At 46.6% G+C, this 24,349-nt stretch overlaps 1 protein-coding gene across 4 annotated transcripts in view; it reads right to left on the bottom strand.

The window, feature by feature from the left end:
• KCNH1 (potassium voltage-gated channel subfamily H member 1) overlaps window positions 1–24,349 on the bottom strand; it is a 176,121-nt gene that overhangs the window by 5,686 nt on the left and 146,086 nt on the right. The gene's annotated exons all lie outside the window — the stretch shown is intronic.

The raw sequence follows: 24,349 nt of genomic DNA, 5'->3' as shown, positions 1-24,349 counted from the left end.
CTACAGGGGAAAGGAGATTTCAACTCTGTGGTTAACTGCACATTTGTTGAGGGGTAGAAGCAGAGAAAGAGTTATTGGAGAGAATTCACTTTAACTGACAAATGCACAATCTCTGCACGTTTACAGCAACATTTTCAAGTGTCTTTTCGTGTGTCTTTCCTTATTTAAGAGCATACACCATCTGTTTCATATCACCAGGGAGAAAAGAAAGCAGAACGAGATTTCTGCAGTTGTGAGCGGTCAGCAAGGCAGCACCATTGGAAATAAAATGAAACCAGGAAGTTGTTCTGTTTTGCGTTAAAAGTGACTTCTTACATTTGTTTTCGTGACTCGATAATTTAGCACCAAGTTTCTCTTACTACAAAGAGCCATTCTCCTGTCTTACATCAGTCTCATCCCAGAGCGATGCCATTTACCATGCCATGCCATGCAAAAGGTTCTGATACTATTTTAGTACAGCTTGACCCATAATGAGGCCAGTACAGCAGAGATTCTAACAGCAGTTTGCAAAGTGCTTCTTGCCCTTCTTCCTTCCCACGCCCCCTTCTAGAAGCAAGTTGGGGTGTAGGGAGGAGGCAAAGCTCAAGTCAATCCCACAGCAGAGGAATGGGTTCTGTGAGACCTGTTCAAGGCTTGACTACTGCAGAAGCTTGAAGAGCTTCGTGTCTTGATTTATTTCTTTATTTCTATGGAAAAGGGGGCATTTTTGCACAAAGAAACATCAGTCAGTTTTCTGTCCACCTCCTAATTACATCTTCCTGAGCCTGTAGAAGCAATCGCTCTGAGAGCAGCCCAAGGGTCTCATGGTACTGACATAAGTGCCCCATACACGCCCAAAGTGCAGCCAGGCAACGTTTCTTCCCTGGAGCAGATGAAAACACATTGCCTTCACCCTGTGTTTGACAGTGGTGTCGGCATCTTCCAAGCCAAAGAACTCCACTGTGGTATTAAAGGAGAACCAGTAAGTAGCCTGGTTTGAAAACAGGAGGTCCCCTAACCTGAAGTTGTCAATAGAGTATAACAGATGTAACCCCCTGCTTCTACTGAGCAGTGCTATTTAATCTCTTCAGCTGCTTTTGGGAAAATCCACTCCATGTCCTTACACTGCAGTGCAGAAATAACTTTCAGCTTCAAACAGTTATTAGGAGATGTGTAAATAAAGCCATCCCTCTATCGCAGACCCATTTACATTATACTGAACATAATAAGCACTGCTTCACTGGCACACACAAAACACATGTTTCTCCAGACTCCAATGCTTCTTGACAGATTTGTCATTGTGAAGCAGGGAATAAACATCTTAACGCTGTGTCTTTGGAAGGAAGAAGTTGTCAGACTTGGCAGCATTTCCCAAATACAAAAGAACAGAATTAGCAGGAAGGATATTTTATTCCCAGGCTGCAATTAGGAAACTAAATGTGAAATAAGAAAACAGGGTAGTTGAGAGGCTTTCTTTCTTATTCCCCCAGGAAACTCAGCCTGCAGTGAGCTCAGTAGAAAGCAGCATAATCCTTAGAAATGAAAGAATAGCACTTACTCACGGGGAAGGGAGAACCACAGAATGGGTTGGGTTGGAATGGACCTTAAAGGTCATCTAGTTCCAAACCTCTGCCACAAGCAGGGACACCTCCCACTGACCTATGGATCTAGACTGTGTCTTCTTTAAATGCTCAGAAGTCACCCTCACAGGGCTCATCAGGGAAGGCACTACCAGTCCGGTCCCACTGCAGTACCTCTCCCTATGTCATGACTGGCTTTTGTAACACAAACGGGCAAGTTATTGCACAGAAGCTGCCCCTGCTATAGCACCACGCAGGTGAGGGGGCAACGGAACAAGTCTCAAGCACTAACTCATGGCTAGCTCAGCCCATACTCGTACTAGCCACTGCATTTCATCCCGCAGGTGGCACGGTCTCCGTGGAGCACAGAAAAAGCACATTTACTACTTGTCCGCGTACAAAGGCGGACACTGAGAGGTAAGTTGTAAGTGGTGCTCATCGCCCTATTGCCCTGCTGCTTTCCACTGCACTGCCTAGATGAGCCCTGCTGATGCTAAGCTGTGGAGAGCGGCCTTCAGCTCTCTCACTGTGTGGCGGTCAGCCTCACGGCCACTTCTCCACCTTCAGGAGATCAGATCGGAATAGAACCAGGAAGGTGCCTTTGCGATGGGTAACTGCTACCATGCTAATGAGACCCCTCATTGCCTTTTTCCACATGCATGCCAGCTACAAGGCGAATACACCACTGAAGCAACCGCCCGTGTGAACGCACACGCGCGATCCTCAGACCTCCCACCCTGCTTGACGTCTTTTGACAGGTATATATTCAGGTGCATTGCAGCTCAAACCCTTGCACATTTGCCAGGGGACACAGCCTCCAACTCTTGGGTTGGCTTCTTTTAACCAGCTCCTAAGACACTGGACAAACACCGGTCAGCGAGCAGCTTACCTTTGGGAAGACCAGGCAAGGCTGCCACTGGTCTCCTCTTTTGCAAGCTCCCCAGTGCCATATACTCTCAAGACAGCTCCATATTTATGTAGCAAGCAGAAGTGCTAGACCTATGCAAAGCTCAGCAGTAACTGGAAATACTTCACAGAACTGCATTTTGGATTTTTGTCTGTTTGTTGTTTTTTAAGGTTAAATGTGAGTCCTTCTAAATAAATACACAAGTAACTGTTTTAAATGGACTGTTTTCTTACAATTGCTGAGGAAAAAGCAGTTAAGTGGTTAAACAGCTTCCGCAGCACCTAAGGTACCAGAAAATGTGGTAGTTGTGCTGATGTACATACAACTGCTCCCACAAGAGTGAGAGTACAAAGGAAAATAGGTTTCATTTCTTATACGGAAGAGAAGTCATGAAGGCAGTTCAGAGAACCTGTGCTAAGTTGGCCATTAAAGCTGAAGAGTGCCTTGCAACAAGATAAAAGGCTGACATGCTCTGTAACAGCACTATCTCATCATACCAGATGCAAGTATAGAGATAGTAACTTAAGTGCCCGCTTCCTTTACACAGAGATGGGAGTGGGAGCACGAAGAGTATGTCAGGGGTGTATGAAATCAGACACGGCATGAACAGGGGCAGGCAGGGATTGATTATACAGTGTCTTACCCACTATCAAAAGCACAGCATCAGATGATAGCAGGAAGAGTCTCATAAAAACCAAAGACAAGTTCTGAGCATATTAGACATCTGAAAGATACTAACATTAATAAAGGGTGGTCTGAATGCAAAAAGTGCACGCAGATTCAACAGACCGAGCAAATACTTGGTCAAGAAAGCCATGGAGGGCTACTAAACAGACAAAACTGATATTCTATATCCTGCTGAGGAGTTAAAAATAGTGGGAGGCTGCAATCACATTCGTAGTAACCTCACACAGGGAAGTTTTGTTCTTATGGCCTCCTCAGGCATCCCTAGGCAACCCTAAATAATTCCATAGCCTAAATCTGGAACTGCCGCCTCACTCACTACTAAGGAAACATTCCCAATGCAAGTGACACAAGTGCCAGAGGGAAAAACCATCAGAAGACAAGACAATACAGGCTTGAAGATCTAAGCCTTAAATAGCTGAGCAGGCTGCTGACCTATTTCAGACAAAGGCTTACACTCGCTACACCCTTCACTTGTCCATAGGGAGAGGCAGGACCAATGTGCCATTACTGTGTAGTACCCGTAGATTTGATGTAGTCACTTTGGAACTTGCCCAGGTTTGAATGAAACAACTAAAAATGGCGTGTTGGTTTGGTACAACAGGGAAGACCACTGCACACGGGGAATGGAGAAGTCCACTCTCTCTAGTTACTCTTGGAATGAACAGGCAGCTGATGGGTTTCACTGCCTCTCAACTGGCGGTCGCCCACAAATGACACTAGAAGGATGCTGCCCGTTGAATCATAGCGAGTCATGTTCTTCAACACTCTGCATGCTCCCAGGAAGGTGCAACCAAGAGAAGGGAGAGGAAGTAATGTATTAGCAACTGTACTGTGGTCTTATTAACTGATTGTAAATGTAACCATTGTGCCGCAACTGCATGAGACAGACCTAACAATCAGGGGGTGCTTAACTCAAAACAAAAAAGATACTGAAAACCTTACCCTGTCAGATGCTAAAAAAGGCCTGTCTGCATCTGAACTGGAAAGGATCTTTTGGTCTTAGGCAAAAACATCCAGATTTCTTTGCAACTTTGATTTGTAAGAACTGATTCAAACCCCACAGGAACACACAGAAATACGGATTTCATCACGTTTTGAAGCTGTCATCATGGAGTTACAATGATGAGGCTCCTTGTCACAAGGCTGTTTCTGTTATTAGCTCTGCAAGCTTCTTGCCTTTCCACCTCTATAGCACGCACAAATCTGCAAGATTTGGCAGGTCTTTCTGAGCATTAACAGCAAGTAGCATGGCAGCATTTGTTTCTGGTGCTTAATAATAATTGTCTTTCACGGCTACAGAAACATTTGCAGTCACTGGAAGTGCCAGATATCATAAACAATTAAAAAGCTTAAATTACTTCAGACGGTGCTCACAGAAAATGGACTTCAGTGGGAGGAAAACAAGCACAAAAAGGCATTTCTTATTATGCAGTCCACCTAGGATCTGCCAAGAAGCGATGAAAATACCTTCAGGCTGATGTCTTTTGCAAAAAAAAAAGAGGGAATTACTGGTCCTACCTTCTCACAAAACACAGGATCGACAGTGCGGGCTCATGAAGCTTTCCACCCAACTTTGCAATGGGTTTCACTTCCATTATCTATTACCATAGACAATTCCTGCGTTAAATGCTAGTCTCAGGTGCACCTCTGGATTATAGAGGTGTGAGAAGGTCTGTAAGTACATGGGTCACGTTCACAACAGGTGGGGTGCAGATTCCATGATGCAGTTCATGTTCCAAGGCACAATGCTCAGAGTGCACATAGCTGTTAAAAGGCTGATGCACCTTACCCAGTTTGTACATGTTGTTTGCCTCTGACCCTGGCTTTCAGAAAATCACAGAACCCCAGACTGGTTTGTGTTGGGAGGGACCTTAAAGCTCACCCAGTTCCAACCCCCTGCCATGGGCAGGGACACCTTCCACTAGAGCAGCTTGCGCCAAGCCCTGTCCAGCCTGGCCTTGAGCACTGCTACAGGCTACACCAGCAGAGTTTGGTTTCTGCTTCTGAAGAGGAACACGTTTCTCTCCAGTTAACATCACATTCCTCCCAAACATTTCTAGTTCTGAGTAATCATCTGAGAACTGAAGGCAAACTCTGATTCAGAGGGCCCTGGCGGCGGGGCCATAAGGGAGTGCTGGTGTCCGGAGTGCTATCAGTCAACCTCAGGCATACCCGAGACACACAGAGCCCAAAAGCCAATGCGTGCATGGGCACAGCCCTTTTGCATCCCCAAGAAGTCCTTGTCCTGCGGAGAGTCACCCTGCCCTTCAGACAGAGCAGCACCTGCTTCCTGTCCGAAAATCAGACTGCTGGATCAGTCATACACACGTGCTTGGAAGAAAGAAACACAACTCTGTAAGTGAAAGGGCCACCACACTACGCAGATGAATAGAGGTAACACGTTTTCAGTCTATGCAGAGCATCTGGGCCAACTGCTACTGTCACGAGCACCATTGGCTTCAACAGCACTGAAGCTCTCCTCTGTGACAGCATAGCAGTAGCCTAATTGCAACTTCCAGAAATGCTGACTTGAATACTAATATTGCATCGTGTCACTAGTATTAGCAGTTAGAAGTTCTGCACAACTCAAGGCTCTACTCCTTTACGTCAACCTCCTCATTCTAACTCATGCTTACATGGCTGTGTGAGTACTGAGAGAAAAGGAAACAGATTTTGCCAAAATGCTACTGAAAACAAGACAGAATTATATATCCAGACGGGAAGTAACGTGCCCATTACTGTAAGCAACAGACAAGAACTGCCTGATCTACAACAGGCTCCCTAGCAAGTTTTGAGGCATCCAGAGATGTGCCTTCTCCAAAAGAGGCTGTAAAACCTTGCCATTAGTAAACTTAGGCAGCCACATAACTAAAACCAAATACACACCCCATTGACAGTAATTTGGATGGACATTCACAGCTACAGCACATTATGGCTCATTAGCAACCTCCTTCATTCACTTGGAACAAGAACAAGAGAGAAACAGGAAAAATCTCTGAAATGTACATTGCTAAAGAGAGCTGGTAGAACTTCATTATTTCTGAGAGGAAGGGTAGCTGTTACAAGCAAATACCTCACATGTAGCCGAGGGCTTTGGGGAAATTATACCAGATCTAAAGGGGGAATGCTGTCCCACCTGAGAACTACTGTCTGTCAGAATGTGAAATGCTCTGTAGGAGCTTCTTGTTTGTAGTAAATGAGGAGAAGAGAGTGTTTGTGCTCCCTGCCTGCCAAGTGTCAGCAGTTCCCAGCAGCAACACCTATAAAATACTATTTTTATGTTGGTTTGGGGGGGGGGGTGTGCTTTTTCATGCAGTTTTAGCACGGGGGGTGCTTTTGGATCCGTGTACGCACAGCAGACAAATAAACAGCTCATACAGACTCATCTTTTCCCCCAGATCAACATAGACCTTCGTTCTCGGGCAGACAATGCTGCCTCAAAAACTGCTTTACGGAGAGCCCAAGGCACAGCAGGAACTCACCTCTCTGTCACCTGAATTACAGCTACACAAAATGTCATATAATGTGTACACCGTGCCTTGTCAAGAGGCAGAGCCTGCTTCCCCAAGCTCCCTGTGGCTCCCTGCCATTTACCAAGCAATTCTGGACAGAAATCAGGCAATTTGTGTGAGTCAAGGGTCTGGGATTTCTCCCCCACCCCAACCCAGAGACCATTTCACTTGAGATCTGAAACGGACGCAGAGGTTGTAGAGCTGAGGAAAGCAATCATGTGTTGACACAACAGTTAAACTGTATGGTTTGTTTGCAGCGATTCCATTCTAGACACTAGCTGGCTGCTAAGATAATGTCCTCTTAGCCCTTGTCTTTCCTTCATGCACTTTTTCACCTGCTTTCATTTATCTGCTTTCTGTCATTGGGCTCATAGTGACTGACAGGTATTTTACTTTCCAAGAGGGTATCAATTGCATTTTCAACTGTATTCAGGTCCATCAGGCACCGGCAGTCTCAAGAGCTTAAGAGCCATCCAGGTACCTTTGAATGCCCACACAAACCCATCCGCGCAAACACAATGCTCTGTGTCCCTGATGGACAAGGCTCATGCAGCTGAGAGCTCCTTGCATAAACTAAGATAGCGTGAACTGATCTTTACGTGTCTCCCTTCAAGTTAACAGGCTTAAAAGTTCAGCTCGAATACTGAAGGAAACCAAACTAACCTGAGCTCTGCACAGAAAGGGAATACATCTTCCAGCAGAGCAGGTAACCCCGTATGGCTGCACGATGCGCACCCAGCGACACTCAGCTGGTCTGTCCTTCCCCTCTTGGATGACACCACGTGAGAAGGAAACCAACTGTTAATAACTGAAGGAGAACCAGCAATAACAAGGACCTGGTTTGCTATTTCCCAAAGCAGCTGTCAAACCTCTTCAGCCCTAACAGCCAGGAGCTTAAAACCTTGAAGGGAAGAAAACAGTTGACTGCAGTGAGTTGTCTCTGCTATTCTCATTACAAGGAGCATCTCTAAGGCAGCAGTTCCTGCCAGCCTGCTGCAGCCCAGTTGCAGCTGGTGATAAGTGATGGTGCTGCCTTCCCTGTCAAGTGTCACAACTGATGGCTGTCTCCTGTGTAGGAAATGCATGGGAGAGCTAGTTAAAACAGCCAAGAACTGACAGATCCCTCCAAATAATCTCAGAGAGGATCCTTTAGAGCTGTACTCCCTGACTCTGTTTCGGGTGGTTTTGTTCCATGAAAGCACGGTGCCATGGCAAATACAGACTCAAACGCTGACAGGTGGATGCGTTCTGTCTTCTCAGTGTATTTCATTCACGTGTCTCCAAGTGGTTTACAGCACTTCCTCAATCCTCCAAATATGACCAATGTCATTATTTTTATTTACTCTTTCCACAGCAGCCATGCTCAGGGCTGCATTAGTCTTCCACCTTATACGCACACACAGAACAAAATGCCATTATACAATGAGGCAAAATGCCCTGTTGCACACGAAGGCATCGCACGCCCAGCATATACTGCAAAGCCTGCCCTCAGCCACACAAGACTTTCTGAGCAGTCTGAAAAGGCACTTGTGCAAGATGCCCCTTTCCGCCGTGACTCGTAAAGGTTCACCCTCGCGACTTCCACATGAGAGATCCTCAATACCATTTGTCAAGGCACTTGTGGTTTCGACACACTTAAACATTCCCAAATGTCCCCTGAAGAAAAACACTGCTCTAGAAGAGGACGACCGGGATAATTCGGCACAGGCACATTGTTTCCTCACAACTAGACTGAAATAATCATTACAAAAATCTTTACGATCATGTGTATTAAAAATATTACAAAATTAAATCTCAATATTGAAAAGCTCTCGTGCCAACCTCTATTACCAGGAGCAGCGGGAACTGCAGGCTCTAGACTCCCTGGCAACATCTAATGTGAGCCTAAAACTGCCTCTGGCCCAGCTTTTATTTCATAGATTCATGGAACGGTTTGGTTGGAAGCAACCTTAAAGCTCATCCAAGGACACCTTCCACTGGAGCAGCTTGCTCCAACCCCTGTGTCCAACCTGGCCTTGAACACTGCCAGGGATGGGGCAGCCACAGCTTCTCTGGGCACCCTGTGCCAGCGCCTCAGCACCCTGATTTGCATCACACCTCTGACATACAGATACGGACGGAGATGTATTCACAACGGTATCTGCATCCCCAAACACCATTTCAGTCATCATAAATTCCAACTGCGTTTCCAACTACTTTGTTAAAAGGTTTTGTTTAGAAAAATTGCGCTGGCATCTGACTTTTGCATTACAGGGTCACAGCGCTGTCTCCTTTTCCCCGAGTAGCTGAGAACACTCACAGACAGCAGAAAGCAAATTCCCTTTTTCCCTCTGCCAAAAGGATTTGAATACCCCTTTTTGAACTCGAGCATGCTCCAGTCACCACGTTATGGGGCAGGGCTGCCCAGCCAGCACACAGACTCAATTCAAACTCTGAGATGCACAGAAACCCAGGGAGGAGAAGCTCTTTCTCCACTTCCCTCGTTTCCCAGAGCTTTGTTTGCACCGGGACAAGGCAACTGTGCCAAGAGACCCCACTCGCTGCAAGCAAGACCCAGGCCAGAATGGCTCAGGTCACTCTGGGGAGAGCTGCTCTTGCACTTCAGACACAGACACCATAGGGCCTTCCACCTTCAAGGCTACAGACCCAGCCTGCCACGTTTCCAAGCAAGTGACACAAGCCCAACTAAGGGAGGGCTGAAGGAATTCCGCCTGCTTTTAAAAGCAGGGATTGGAACCCAGGTCCCCAGCTCCCCTCAGGCAGGTGACAGGAATGGTGCTGCTGCTACCTGGAGACAGAGGCTCTCATCAGGAGACAGGATCCCTACGTTCTGGCTCCTGCTTTAGCAAACACCCTCACCACTAGTTCTCTGCTGGAGAGACTATGGCACCTAATCCAGTACCTGCCCTGGACAGCAGTTTTACCATTCTCTACATCTCCTCAAATCAACGGCAAACAGGAATTTCCTGAGCCTGAAAACTACCCCGGTTTTACCTAATAGCCACCTCCTGCTTTGTAACCCTAACCCCTCATTTCCACAGACTAAAAAGTTTCCTTCCGTCCTACAGGCAGCTGTTTATTTAAGCTTTCTCCTCTTCTGTTTTTCCACCTCACTGAGGCAATGCAAAACATTTAATTTTCACTTTGAGAGGCAGGTTCAGCTGTAGCTTGAATGAGGCAGATCACAGGCTGTACATCAACATGCTTTTAAGTGATCAATACAATATTGATCGCTTAACTATTCTGCTTTGCCATCTCCACCTCTTCCATGTTCTTATGTCACACTGGGCTAAACTTAAATACCTGGGGTGACATCTCCTTGCTTCCTCCTAAGGGGCACTGAAAAACAGTTTTCTCCTCAATCCATTGTTCTGAAATGAGGAAACAGAGAGACAAGACAAAGAGCTCGCCTTTGAGCAAGGTGCCTCCCTTCCACCCGTAACACGGGGATGGGTAACTCCTAGCCTCCGATCCTCTCTGAAACGATGTATTTGAATTTCACAGGTGTACCAGTACCCAGGAGCGGCCCTGCCTCAGGTTGAGAGCTCAGCAAAGCCTTATAATCTCAGCTTAACCCCCCACACGCTCTTTAGTTCCCCATGTGCGTTTATGGTTTATATTTACAGAGCATACTTTCCTTATTTTAAACCAATACAAAGGCAGCAGGTCCCCCCGAGCCTTCTCTTCTCCAGACTGAACTGGGCAGGCTGGGGGGTCCTCACTGCAGGGCAGCACAGAGGGGAGGAAGCACTCTCAATTGCTCTCACTGCCTCCAAAACGTGGTTGAGGACAGCAAATCCCCTGCCTGCCTCCACCTCCCAAAGCCAGCTCTTGCAGCGAGAGAGGTGAAGAACGCAAAGCCTTGCAAACTGCCTTCTCCTCTCCCCGCTCCCCAAACTCCCTCAGCAATAGAAGAGGCAGGGGACTAAAATCTTTCTGCACTGCACAAAGGTGGGAGCGTGAGGCCCCTCTCTCATGGACAGACCGTGGGCAGTGCTGGGTATCACCAGTTTCACCTCAAGTCCATCTATCTCTATCACAGTGATGGAGTCTGAACTTTCTAGAACAGCTTTAAGGGGGGGGGGGGGGGGAATCACCTCTATTTGGCCTCTCAGCTTTCAGAAGGCCCTTGGGAAGGTCAACGGGAGGAGTGGGCGATGGACCGCTCCTGCACGGCGTGATGTCTGCCGGCAGGACTGCACACCACGGCGGGACGTGAGCTCAGTGCTAACAGGCAGCTGTTTCCGTGGAGACAGACACAATAACTTCCACAGCAGCTCCAAGCTATCAAGTAGGTTGCACTTGTGATGTTGGACCGAATGAAAACACCCTCTGAAGATGTAATGCTCAGGAATCTTGTCAATTGTGGTTCCAAATTCACTTTTCCCCCCTCAGATGGTATTTCTCCTCCAGTTAGGAAAAGCCCAGTCTGCTCTCTATTAGATGCTTCTCTATCAGCAAAGTTTGCCCGATCCGTCATTTTAAACAGATTTTGTCTTTTGTGTTCCTCTTACTTAGCATTTGCCATTTCATACACGACTTCTTAGGAAATAAAGGGGCTAGTTTATTAAGACAGAGGATTATTTCTAGAACATTAGTTTGGGTTAAACCAGCTAAATTCAAACCGCTGCTCCTCAAAACCATCATCCTTGGAATACTGTGACTTGGGAAGCTGTTACTTTAGTAAGCCATACAATATTTCAGCAGTTATCTTACATATGGCTGTGTAGCAGCATCTGTTCTGCAAGCCAGCTGCCCTCAGCACGTGCTGCCTGGAACTGAGCTTGAGGAAACTATGAGTTACAACAGCACCGTCTGATTTTCATTCCTTTGCCTTTTTCTATATTGATACCACCTGCATCTATATTGCTACAACCTTGTTCAGGTGCAGTGGGGAGTAAAAGAAGATCCTTTTCATTTTGTTATTAGAACTTCTCCCTTGGAAGAGCCCCAGGCTTGCTATTAAAGGCTGTAGAGCTGGCCATGAACTGTTGTTGCTGCTGCTGTACCATGCAGACCCAGAGAACTCAGCAGAGGAGCAGGATGCTGCAATGACTCCCTGTGAGCTGAGGCAAGTTACTTCGCAGGGGATATTCTAACTCATCAGCACACAAACCTCGTCTTTACCTGACTCAAGAGAACAGGATACCTAAGAGGGAAGGCAGAAGTACTCTGTCTTACTAGATACTTGGCATTCCATGTTGCATTTGATTATCTTCTTGAATGCATCACTCGCTGGCTACATCTACCACATTAAAGCTTTGAAGTGGTCATCAGGCAGAAGAGGTAACTGAGCTGCATGTGAGAAAACTTCTAGCCCACACCTGCGGGGTCAGGGAGAAGCTGGGCTCATCCCTGCACCGCATCCAGCTACACTGAGCTAGACGAAGCCTCCGCTCTCTGCAAACACCTGGCCCTTGTGCCTGTAAGGGTTACTGAAACTGCATCTTGCCAAACCAGCCCCACTCTGATGCTAAAGCACTGAGTCACTCTCAACTGCCTGCGAATTGCCAAGGCGTTTACATGCTGCCATACAAGATGCTGTTCTTGTTTTCAGAGACTTCTTCCCATTCAAAACCTCTTCAAGGACAAAGCTACAAGAAGCAATTACTGAAAGCAAAGCGAATGACAAGGAAACGCACCATTCCTTGCTGGGGCACTCCAGAACTGGTGTTGCTTTTGGGTTTGTGGTTGCTCCTGGTTTTCACACTACCAGCCCGATACTGCTGCATCCAGAACTTGAGCTGTGCTTACAACCCCTCCTGGGCAGCAGGGTGAGGAAGCAGCACAGCTATTCTCCTGCCAGCTTCATGCAGCAACTCAGTGACCAATCACACAGCACAGATGCGACCCGGCTGCTCTGCAGCCTCCTGCTCAACCCCATTGCGACAGGAGGCCAACGGCAAGGCTGCTCAGTTCCCCTCCTGGGTACCTCAGGAGACACAGATTAGCCTCCTGAACTGCACGGAAACATGCTGACTGCGGTGGCATCTGCCAAGCAGATGAAATCAGAGCTCTGAACGCACCACATCGTTCCTTCTATACACACAGACCATTAAGTCTCCTAGCCGCAGCTCAGCGTGATGATGCCCTATCTGATCTACACACAGGGAACTTGTTAAAGGCCACCAGAGAAATCTTCTTGCAGAGCAGAGCAGCAGGCTAGTATCCCCCGAGTCTCAGGTTAATGCACTACGCAGAAGTCCCTCTTCCTCTTGTAGGCTTGGGACTGATCAGAAGCTTTCTATGCAGCTTAGTAACACCAGACACTGCAGAAGTCCTGCAGGACCTAACTGCTGCACAGTGCTGCATAACATCAAAAGGCTAATGCAGTAATGTGATGATCCAGCTATGCCTTGCGGGGTTTGCAGGCAGCCACACACACAGAAGTTAAACTCAGACGCTTTCTGGCTAACCAAAGTGGCTCCAAACACCACAAGAGCTCACAGAGCAAACACCCAAAGGGAATACTGACTGGCCTACGTCCTCACTTTAACTGAAAGAACAATCTAATTTGCAAACGCATCATAGAGAGGGTTGAGAAGTGCTTTGCACATAAGGGGAGCAGGACTGGGATGGTTCAGACCCCCTGTGGCTGATGGCAGCAGCTCCGTTTGTTTTATGGCTTGCTCATCTGGCCTGAACAAAGGCACTAGGGTCAGGAGTCAGGGCTGAGCTGCGCTTGCTGCTGGGAAGGTCAAGCGCTCCTGGCAGTGGAAGATGTGATGGGAAAAGTCATCATCTCTGATGAGGCCGTTGCTCCATCGTTTAAAGTCAGACGTTCATAAAGGGAAACCTAAATGCCTGAGCAGCTGAGAGTGACAGTTCTACTTTCTCCCTTACTCTGTCAAAGCTGAGATAGGGTCTGCACTCAGATGTACGCCCTCCCTCTTCCCACACTTCGTTCCCCCACTTCACTGCCACATTGAGGCTTACATCTGTGCCTAACTAGAGCTGATGGCACCCTCTTAGCACTGGCAGTTTCAAGCAACAAGCAGATGTCACTGCGGCCTCTAACACATTGCTGGACATAGCTTAAAAGCATCATGATTTTCGCGACAACATTTCCAGTTTGCATTAGCATTAGAGAACCAAACAAGTGTTTAACAGATAACAACTTGTGCTTCATAACACACAGGCAGTCTGTGTCACAAGCAAAAGGCTCAGAAAACCAGCTCCTGGTCTCAGCTGAAGAAGCAGGCATCAGCCACAGCATTTCATTTCCTGACCACTTTCTATCTACTCTGTAAATATCCGGCAATTAAAACGTCTCCTGCACTTTGTCACGTATAGGAAATAGACCCAGAATCAACACCAACACAGCAGTCAGAAAAAATAAACCCAAACAAAGCACTACTAATTTAAGTGAAGTAAGCACTGGATTTTTACAGGTAGTTTGGTATCAGCAAGAATCACCATTCTTAACCCCCTCCACGAGACAGTTACGGCACACCTTATTCAACTTCTTAGGTGTTTTCCCCCTGTCTAAAGAGGTCTTTTCAAGATAGAACAGAAAGCTCCAGCTATAGTTTTCAGGTCACTAAAGATGCTTTCAGATACTCCAGGAGCTGCTCTCCTCCTCACAAGAGACTCCAAGACAGAAGCATTCAAAAGCTCCTGCCGGTGTAGGGACGCTGAGGAGGAAGACAAAAGGTCTCTGTGAAGTCCTTCATTTCAACTGGAATACCAGTAATCACTGCCAAAACATCGGTCTGGCTGCACACATAAGAATCAGTAAAACGTTCCAGTAGAAATAAGTACTTCAGGATTGATCCAAAGTGTATAAACAACAGTCAAACTACCTATCTAGGCTTTGGCAGAAGCTTTAGTCTCTTAAACAGTATCTGTCCTCTTCAATAGCACCCTTTACCTGGGAATCTTAAGTAGATTCAACTTTATAACAGCTTCTGGGGCAAGGAAAATATTATTGCTTTTGCTGCCTGGATGGAGAGTGAAGAGAGTGAATAATAATCAGCCTACTCCTTATACCAGATGCCTGCAGTAGGGAGAAAAGCAATCCTTATCTTCCCAGCAATATAAGATGCTCACTGTAAGAATAAATACCCCAAAGAGCCATACATCCTTGCAGAACAGTTCTATACAGTGCATTTAATTACCAGTACTCTAAATAAATTACTGTGACTTGTGTGATGCAACAGGAATAAGCGGTCCCCACTTCTGGGATGAGTTGTTTTCAGGCAAAAAGGAAGACATAGGAGTAAAGCAGTGATTCTAACTGCTACCACTATAATGGAAGGGGGAGAAGTTAGTTTATCCAAGGGTATTAATTTGACCATGCTCTACTAGACTTGCATGCAGATAAAAAACTTGACTTCAGGCAAATACAAACTGACCTCATCCCACCAGGGTTGCAGGTGCCAGGAATGTGCACTACTGTGAAGTGCTCATCGTTATTGCCAGGTTAAAGTGTCTCGGGTAGAAAATACTGCATAAATAAAGACTGTCAGAGCCTGGAGCGTTCAGAAAGCCCAAGCTCTGGTTGCCTCTGACAACCCGCATGTAACACCACGGTCATTATTCAGGAAAGCTCTGCCCTCTAACCCAGGGCTCCTGTGCCATGAGCAGTGCTGAGTTCATGAGGTGCTGTTTGTCACAGCATGACCTGGTCTATCAACCACCAGGATCCACAGCATCCAAACCCTGCGCAGCCAACAGAGTCATTTCCTCATGGGCTTTCCTTGTTGCACTTCCAAAGATTAATGAGCTCCTTTTTGCAATGCCCTGACATTACTGCCCATTTACCTGCAGAAGAAAGATTGCATGAGTGCTTCTAGTACAACTCGTGCTTTATAATCAAGCCAGATTGTTTCTTTAATATCAATGCGTGTAGTTCATCCTTCAAGTTCAATCAATGAGGATCAAAATAAGTTATGACTTGTATGCATACAAAAAGGCTTGAGACAGCCCGTAAACAGCTATATGGATTTTGTGGAGCCTGAAGGATGACTCTGTTGGAAGCGTGGGAAGTCGCACACTTTCAGACAGTCAGAAAAGGAGGGAATGTCATTGACTAGTGTCAGGGCAAGTGCACCTCTCAGGAACGCCAGAGACTAAGGAGCACTGTGGAAACGATTAAAGCATATTGCACTGCAGCACTTAGGCATACACCTCAACCCATACTCCTAGGAGAACCCATCAAGCTATAGCGTAATCTATCTTCCTGTACTACAGCTTTCTGTCATTTTTAACCAGGCAGCTCTTCAAGGAGAGACAGCAGTGAGAAACAAAGGGTTTCCTGAGAATAAAAGGTCTATTTTCAAGAACTTAAAAATAAATATGGACATTGTTTTGTAACGAGAACACATGCTATGGAAATAGGATAATAAAACCCCTCTCTCCAGCGACCTCTGTAAGCCAGGGCAGTAGAAATGCTTCTGAAGTCTAAGGAAAACTAAGGCACAGAATAGCTGTGACTCATAGAAATGTATCTTCTGAAATGTCTGCTTTAGCAATTTGATGCATTTACATTGAAGAATGTTAAGTATTCTATGCAATGGAGCTGAAACATAAGAGGCATGAGTCAGCAATAGGACAGGATCCATCTTCTGTTTGACTTAAAAGAGCCTGGAGATCCTCTGAAACACAGACACATTCAGAAGCAAGCAACTTGAGGAATATTATACTTCTTTCAACCTATACACCAGGAGCGGCTGGACAGAATTAATGCACAAGCCCTGCAGTTACAGTGAGATGATGGGTGCTGCATTGTTCATATACAGCATACGTGGATGGAAATCTGTGTGTGGCATTTATATGGTGCAATGTATTCACAGTGTGTGCAAAGATTCTGTGCCACCAGAACAAGGAAGTGCTTCCTACACTGAAAAACATCACTTGTGTTCTATTTTAATACAGCTTACGCCAAGCAAAGGATGGCCTGCAATGCCCACACTGTGCAAAGCCACCCTCACACCAAAAAGAAGGGACTGTGGGCTTTCCAACAGTACCCACTGTAACTCTGCACAATGGAGATGGGGCGCCTCGGCTAGCAGGGCACTAACCACAGGCAGCGAGACTCCACTGAGCTCCAGGCAGGAGCTGCTTCTGCTGCTGACCACAGGGTAATGGAAGCATACCATGGACAGATAGCTCTTGAGAAAAACAAAACAGTTAAAAGCCAGTTCCATTATGTGTATCCATGCAGAATAACTGTAGGTACTCATATCAGGCAGTCGGCAAGGGCCAGACTACTGAGGCTGGCCACACAGAATCCAAAATGTTACACGTATTTTCTATTTCCAGACTTGTTTCACCACCAGCTGCATTCACAGAATAATGCAATCAGAGAACAGTTTGGGTTGGAAAGGACCTTAAAGCTCACCCAGTTCCAACCCCTGCCACGGGCAGGGACACCTCACACTAGAGCAGCTTGCTCCAAGCCCCTGTGTCCAGCCTGGCCTTGAGCACTGCCAGGGATGGGGCAGCCACAGCCTCTCTGGGCACCGGCTGCCAATGCCTCAGCATCCTCACAGGGAAGAGCCTGTACCTTAGATCTAACCCAAATCTCCCCTCTTTCAATTTAAAACCATTCCCCCTTCTCCTAGCACTACAGGCCCTACTAAAAAGTCTGTCCCTCTCTTTCTTATAAACCCCTATTCATTTTCTCCTACTCTTATTTTTAGGAAAACATAGTTGGAACATCTCCGTAGAGTACCACAACATGACTGTGATACTGCTAAAAGAAAAGCGTAAGGTAGGTATGGAGCAGAAGCCAAGCTTCTTAACTCAGGCTGAAATTACATGTCTAACAAATGGCTGAAGCAAGATACCTAATCCTCAGCATACTGAGAAGGCAACTTCATTGCCTGTCTAGTGCACTACAATTCCATTTTCAGGAGTCTATTTAATCCCTCGGAGATGTCGCTGCTTTGTTTTGGCTTTCCAGCTACACTGGAATCAATCCCGTACCTTTTTAATTATTCTAGCCGTAACATAACTTACTCTCCATTGGCTCAATCACCCTCTGCAGTGGAAATCTCAGAGGAGATCATTTTCCCTTGGCTTCACTTTTCTTATTATGCAGAAACGGATGAGGAGGATGAAAATGTGCCTGCAGAACAAGGTCTCCCCTGGTGACAGCGGTGTGGACAGAAGCTACAGGCTGCCTTCCCACGGCCACTTGCAGATACTTGTGTTATGAAAACCATTCTGGGGACAACTCTCTGTGAAGGACACAACGCTGCTACAGGTGGTACAAGGCCTGGGAGGTAGCCGTAACACAGATAGAGCAATAGGTCTGTTACATATCACTATGGGCCATTCCTGCCCTTAAAACAGTAGGTGCACACATAACTCCTGATCACACGCTTCAGAGGTGCAAGTTCAGCACAGCTTCCCATCACCCAACTGCTGAAACTGTGGTTTCCGAAGTAAAACTATGCAAAAAATGCAACAAATGACAAAAACAGCTGGGTAACTTTGGAAGTCGCTCCAAAATGACCCTCATCTCAGAGCTTGGCATCATCACGCTTTTCTTATCAATTTCTCTAAAAGGAGATTCACAGTATTTTTTTAGTCACAAACGTAAGCGTTACAGAACATCTTTAAAGCTTTAGTTGAGGTAACTCCCACAGCAACATGAAACTGGGATGTCAAGTGTCGCAAGCAGCTACAGGCAGTGAGTGCCATGCTGGAGCTTGTAGGACACCTGAGTGACAGCACTCACAACTCTAAGTTCCCTCCGAGTCACCAATACTTCTTTTGAAGTGCTAGGTCATTTTATAGCTCAACCTTTCAAAGGAAAAAAGGCTTTGTGACAAACTAAAAGGTTCAATATCTCAATTGTCTCTCAGCATCTTACAGCAATGTTCAGAAGTTGCCTACATGCAGTCATTAATGTGCTTTCATTCACAGACCCGCATCACTTCCTTGCTGCGCTGAGATGTCAAAGCCAATGAGTACAGCCTTCTCACCTCCACGGTTTGCTTCAGCCTGAATCTTCAATGCCCCTATTTCACCACCCTAGAGAAGTAAAAAGGTCCTATTGAACAGCAGCGCACAAGCACAGACGTTGAGTAATACTACTGCCTATTAGATTTACCTTTGCTTCCCTCGCCTAAGATACGCTTGAAAGCATCAATCTGTTGTCAATCTGCACTACAAATCCGCTCCAAATGCAATGCACTGCAGTTAAGGCAAGTGTGCAGACCAAGCCCTGCATTTTTGAGAGAGGGAATTCTAGGGAGCGAGAAGTAGTCAGGAACCCACCTAACAGATCACCATTTTGTGTTGCCTTGAGAATCCTAACCAAGGTCAAAAGGAAGGCAAGTACATGCATGCACTCGCTGGGCAGGGTCTCCAGTGCCACTACCCATTCCAGACAGGAGCTCTTTGGGGTTGGGCTGCTCCAAAGTGTGGATGCAGATGTTCAACATCTGGCTTTTAGAGGGCTACCGGCAAGCTCTGTGTATTGCTCTGCGTGCCTCCTGCAATGAAGACTAGGCACATTTCCAGACCATGTGTTTTTAGGTAGGAAGATGCAATGAAGAGATTGGTTGACGTGAAGCGGGACTAAGCAGTTATATGGCAGACAGGAGATACAAAAACCAAAAGCAATTACTGACCAGAGGAGAAAGATTTGAATGCATTAATGCCAATGATAAATAGCAGACCTTGTACTTGCATGAGCTCTCCCATATGGGAGTTTTTCAAAGCACAGACGCTGAGGTTTTGGTTTGGTTTTGGTTTGTTGGGGTTTTTTTTTACAAACTAGTATCTGTGCAATCCAGCTCTGACCCCAAATACAGCCCTCAAGAGAGGCATGTGGACTTACCATGTGCTTGCGGGTTCAGAATCCTAAAGCCCATATTAAACCACTTTTTAGAGATACGCACTGGATTCCCTATGCTGTAGATAAAACTTTATTCCACTACTGTTCTGGTGACTCGTGGGAGTACAATGCCAATCTTCTTCAATTCGATGCTTTTGCATTACAGCAGGTAAAAGACACTGCTCAGTCTGAATAAACTGGTAAATACACGCCTTACAGCTCATCCTTATGGGATGAGCAGAGTGGGTACAACTTCTGCACTGGTTTTATAACACTATATTTGATCAACCACAGCTGAAACAGAAAGCTCTCCCCAAAATGTAAGAGAGGGGTTTTGCACGATTTGCCCTCAATTCCCACGTAAGACCCTAGAAATGCCGTTGCAAACACATAGCTAGGAGAGAGCGAAGCCATGGGACGTCACAACTGAAACAAGATTTTGCCTTGCATGCGTGACCCTTGTGCTAAAATACTTCATTCCCTTCTGCACAATGCTATAAAGAGGTCAGATATACCGTCTTACCATCCTATAAATAATGCAGGGTTATAAAGCTTCTTATGTGATGTTGAAAATGCAGAGGGCACACAAGAGTGCTCTTTGGATAAAGTCTTTGTAAACCTTACAGATCAGAGCGCATTAAATGTGCTGCCTTTCCCACAGCCCTGATGGAGGATGCATTATTCCCTCAGCCTGCATCACGCGTCAGTGGCCGGTCCCTGGGACTGACTGTGCAAGCTGCACTGAAGATGTATTGCAGCTCCCGAGTCGAAGGCTGAGTGCACAGGCTTTGCACATGGGGTCTTTCACACCAGATTTTGTACGAGCACGACATACCAGCTGATGTGTTCCGTGCTGAGCTCTGGTCTAAACGCTCAGGAGGGAAAGATGCAGTTTCTATCACCCCAGTGCGAACACAGATACTTATCAGAACTAAGGGTAACACTGACCCCGTCTTCCCATACTCTAAGCCCATACACTGCTGCACTTGAAACTTAAATGTACCTAAAACGGAAAGGGCTGGAGCGTTCCCTCAGCAAGTCTGCTGCTGATATGAAGCTGTGCTGCCATTCAGCAGGACCTCAACAGGCTGGAGAGATGGGCAGAGAAACCTAATGAAGTTCAACAAGGGCAAGGGTAGGGTCCTGCCCCTGGGGAGGAAGAACCCCAAGCGGTGCCCAAAGGATGCTGCCAGACTCCTTCCAGTGGTGCCCAGCGACAGGACGAGGAGCAAGGGCCATAAACTGAACCACAACAAGAGTCACCTCAACACGAGGAAGAGCTTCTTTACGTGAGGGTGGCAGAGCCCTGGCACAGGCTGCCATGGGGTGGGTTGTGGAGTCTCCCTCTCCGGAGCCATCCCAACCCCACCTGGACACGTTCCCGTGTGCCCTGCTCTGGGTGGCCCTGCCTTGGCAGGGCCTGGACTGGATGAGCTCCAGAGGGCCCTTCCAGCACTGATGGTGCTGGCATTCTGTGACAGCTCTGATGCTCCTATCCACATGCTGCCCATATCCATTTTCATGTAACTTGCCTTTTCCAACTTCTCTCAGCAGAGAGATTTGAAAGAGTAGCATCAGAATTTTCATTTTCACAACTATTCCAAGTATTTTGGCATCTGGCTTTCACGCTGTTGAAGCAGACCTGACACTAAATACCAAAGCACCAGCCGTTTTAGAATCTCATCTTCTGAGAATTACTAACAAGAATTCAATCATCTTTTTGCTTTTCCTTACTTCTGACTTAGAAAGTTCCTTGTGCTTCTGTAGAAAACAGAGAAGCAAAGAGGTGGCTTTAAGAACAACTTGGCTTTATTAGATGAAGCAAAGCTAAATGTTTTTCTTTCTAGGTGGCGCTTGAAAATGTTTGCAATAAAGCAAAACTATACCCTTAATCTGTTTCAATTTTTCTTCTTTCTGTATTTTCTCACTGTTTTTATGGATTAAAAAAAAAGCCTCAAGAAGAAACATCTGTCTGACCTTGAAGTACACCGTCTATCCACTGTCTCCCATGGAAACCAGAAATTATATTGATTTTCCAGCTTTTTTACCTCCTTTGCAATGGAAAAATTAAAATTACTTGAGCATGCTTAGAAGACCTTAGCCTAGCTCTGCATGGTCCAGCTGGCAGTTCTGCAGACCAAACAGACCCTTTGGGCTTTTTTTTACCTGTACAACTGTCTTTTGCTCAGAAGAGGTTGAGAACAGCAGCAGAGAACGACTGCTCAGCACTGCGAGACGACTGCCTGTGTCTGTTCCTACACTCCAGACTACCACCACATCTGCACCTCGGTGGCAGGCGTGGGATTACGATGGTTGGACTTGATTATCTTAAAGGTCTTTTCCAACCTAGCTGATTCTATGATGCACCTCAGATGCAGCCCAGCACTTCAGAATACTTATCAGGAGGAACAGGGGAGATAGGAAGAACCATGATCCACCCCTGACAGCTGGTGGGGATGGAACTACAATGTTATTTTATTATCTAAATACGCTGCTGTCATTGCTGTTTGGTTCAGCATCAGCCCAAAGCATGCTATGTGCTATAAAGGCATGTAAAACGAAAACACCTTGGCTGTCCTATATTATATGGCTGCTCTGGAGAGACAACCTCAAATTGCTTTTCCCCCCTTTTAGCACATGTGTGGGTAAAAGCAAGCAACCTGCCTGTCTGATGAGGAGCAACCACAAGGGAGCCATCCCACACTTGCACCCTGACGAACCAGCCACCCAGCACAGGGGGAAAACCGCACAGGTCAGGACAGGGAACCAATGCAACACTTCCGGAGGCTGCAAACGACGATTTTCTCAGACCAAAGAGGGGCAGTGATCATTTTTTGGATGGCAAACCCTTCCTGAGGTGCTGTGAGGAGCAGCACAGCTATATACTGCCGTTTCCAGGAAGATTATGATCTGTGAGCCGAGCCCATACAGCCCAAGTTAAATCACTTCTTCTGCAGGACTGAATTCTACCAGAAACCTACTGCAGTCAGTCACATTCTCAGAGAATAAGAGCTGCAGAACATGCAGCAGCAGAGCGGCATGGGAAGAGGAAAAGGAAGCAAGAACGCAAGGAGAAACTGTCATTACTTTCATCTTCTGAGTATTGTTTTCCTTTTCACTTCTTTATTTTGTGCTGAAATTCTTATTTCTGATCCAAACCATGACAGCAGGTCCCAAACGCATTATGTAAGTGCCTTAATCATATAGGCTTAACATATTAAAATGAGTGTTGACAATGGGGTTTTTCATTTTATTCTGGTGAGAGAAATAATTATTGTTAATGCAGGGAGCACATTACCAATGCACATTCATTTTGCTTGCTGTGACATTGCTGGAATTTCCCCCCCCTCAGTCTTCTTCCTCATGGCTATTGTCCTGCTCAAATGGTAGCTGCAGGAGTGAACTCTTGGCTGCTCTCTGTCCACTGCATGTAGCTGGCTCTCAGGCAGCTTTAGAGCATTAACGGTCCTGCTCTGATAAATCTGCCACGGTAGGAGCAGGATTATGTCTTACGTTACTTTAGTAGGATCAAAACTAAGCCTTGAATCCTCGCATATGTTACACACACACACACACACATCCCAACAAGCAAAATACCTTGAGTGATTCGAGAGCCCTGCAGTGCCTCATTTGTTATCAAGGCAATCAGGCAATTCAATCAACAGGGGCCTCATGTCATATGAGTCACGGCGTGGGGATGGACACATGGTTCAAAGGAGTGACACCAAAGGAGCCCATCCAAGGTACCGGGGCAGAGCCACAGGGACTAGGGAAGGCCCAGCAAGGGATGCTGAGCACAAAGCATCATACCAGCAGCCCGCCCTGTCTCCCTGGCTGCTGCCACACACCACAGACTGGCCAAAGCAAAGGTGACTGCTGTGCCCAGTAAAAAGTGCTGACCACCGAGAAGAGTTCAGCTGTGCCACCAGCACAGACTGGTTCACGGGCTGCGTGCAAGCCTGAGGCTTCCTCCTCACAGTTCCCTGTGTTGAGTGCCTATTCTGACTCTACCCTGGCCAAGCCTCCTTCCAGGGGCACAGGAGAGCAGCACAAAGGGACACACCTTGTACATCCATCCTGTATCAAAAGCTCTGTGTGTATTTACCCTTAACACGTGATCTGGGGAACAGGAAAGCTTTAGTTCACAAGAGCCCACATAGTAATTTGTTTTGCCTTAGAGCACCAGACATCTCATTTACCCAGTGACCCAGCTGCAAAGACACTGCCCCCTCCACATGCTACACAGATGGGAAGCAAACAGCGATCCCACAGCATGGCACAAAATCTGCCCTGAGGACTTCCACTGCAGCTTCTTGCCACCATTCTCCAAAGGCAACTGCGTGTCCGAACTGCAATTACAACATTCAGTAACAGGGAGCTGGCCACAGCTACGGGTATCTCTTACTCCACAAAAACAGACTAGTCACCACAGCAAGCTATAAAATAGAAAAGCCCACATTGTGCAATGGAGGAGTGCAATGGGCACATCCTGTGCCCCAATTTCAAAGGAAATCTAGTTTTCTGTCATTTTAAATGACTTCAGAAGACAAAGGTAAACCCTCTGTCACTTCTGATCAGCTGCAGCAGCAACCACGGAACAAGCAGTGACACCAAGGACTGTAAAACCTAGAGCAGCTGACTGCTTAGCTGAGTGGACAGTCCATTGGAATGCTTTGGAATCACGTTCTTTCCTCAAACCTAGCACAAAGGCACATGGCAAGACGCTGGGCAGAGACATCCCTTGACCTAAAATACGTGGCTAGGCTACCCAGCTAGTATTTCTGTAGTGACCTGTGAAACTGAAGACGCCACATCAGTTGAACATTGCTGACACGCTGCAGGGAATCTGCTGCTTCTTTATGGTAAGGAGCAGCATCATTAATGCATTTTCTGA

This window comes from Pezoporus occidentalis, unplaced genomic scaffold (genome assembly GCF_034315485.1).
Source record: "Pezoporus occidentalis ecotype Australia unplaced genomic scaffold, CSIRO_AGI_Poc_V1 ctg245, whole genome shotgun sequence".
NCBI classification, from domain to species: domain Eukaryota; kingdom Metazoa; phylum Chordata; class Aves; order Psittaciformes; family Psittacidae; genus Pezoporus; species Pezoporus occidentalis.
Note: the sequence above shows the minus strand (reverse complement) of the source record. Positions and strands in the feature narration are given on the sequence as shown.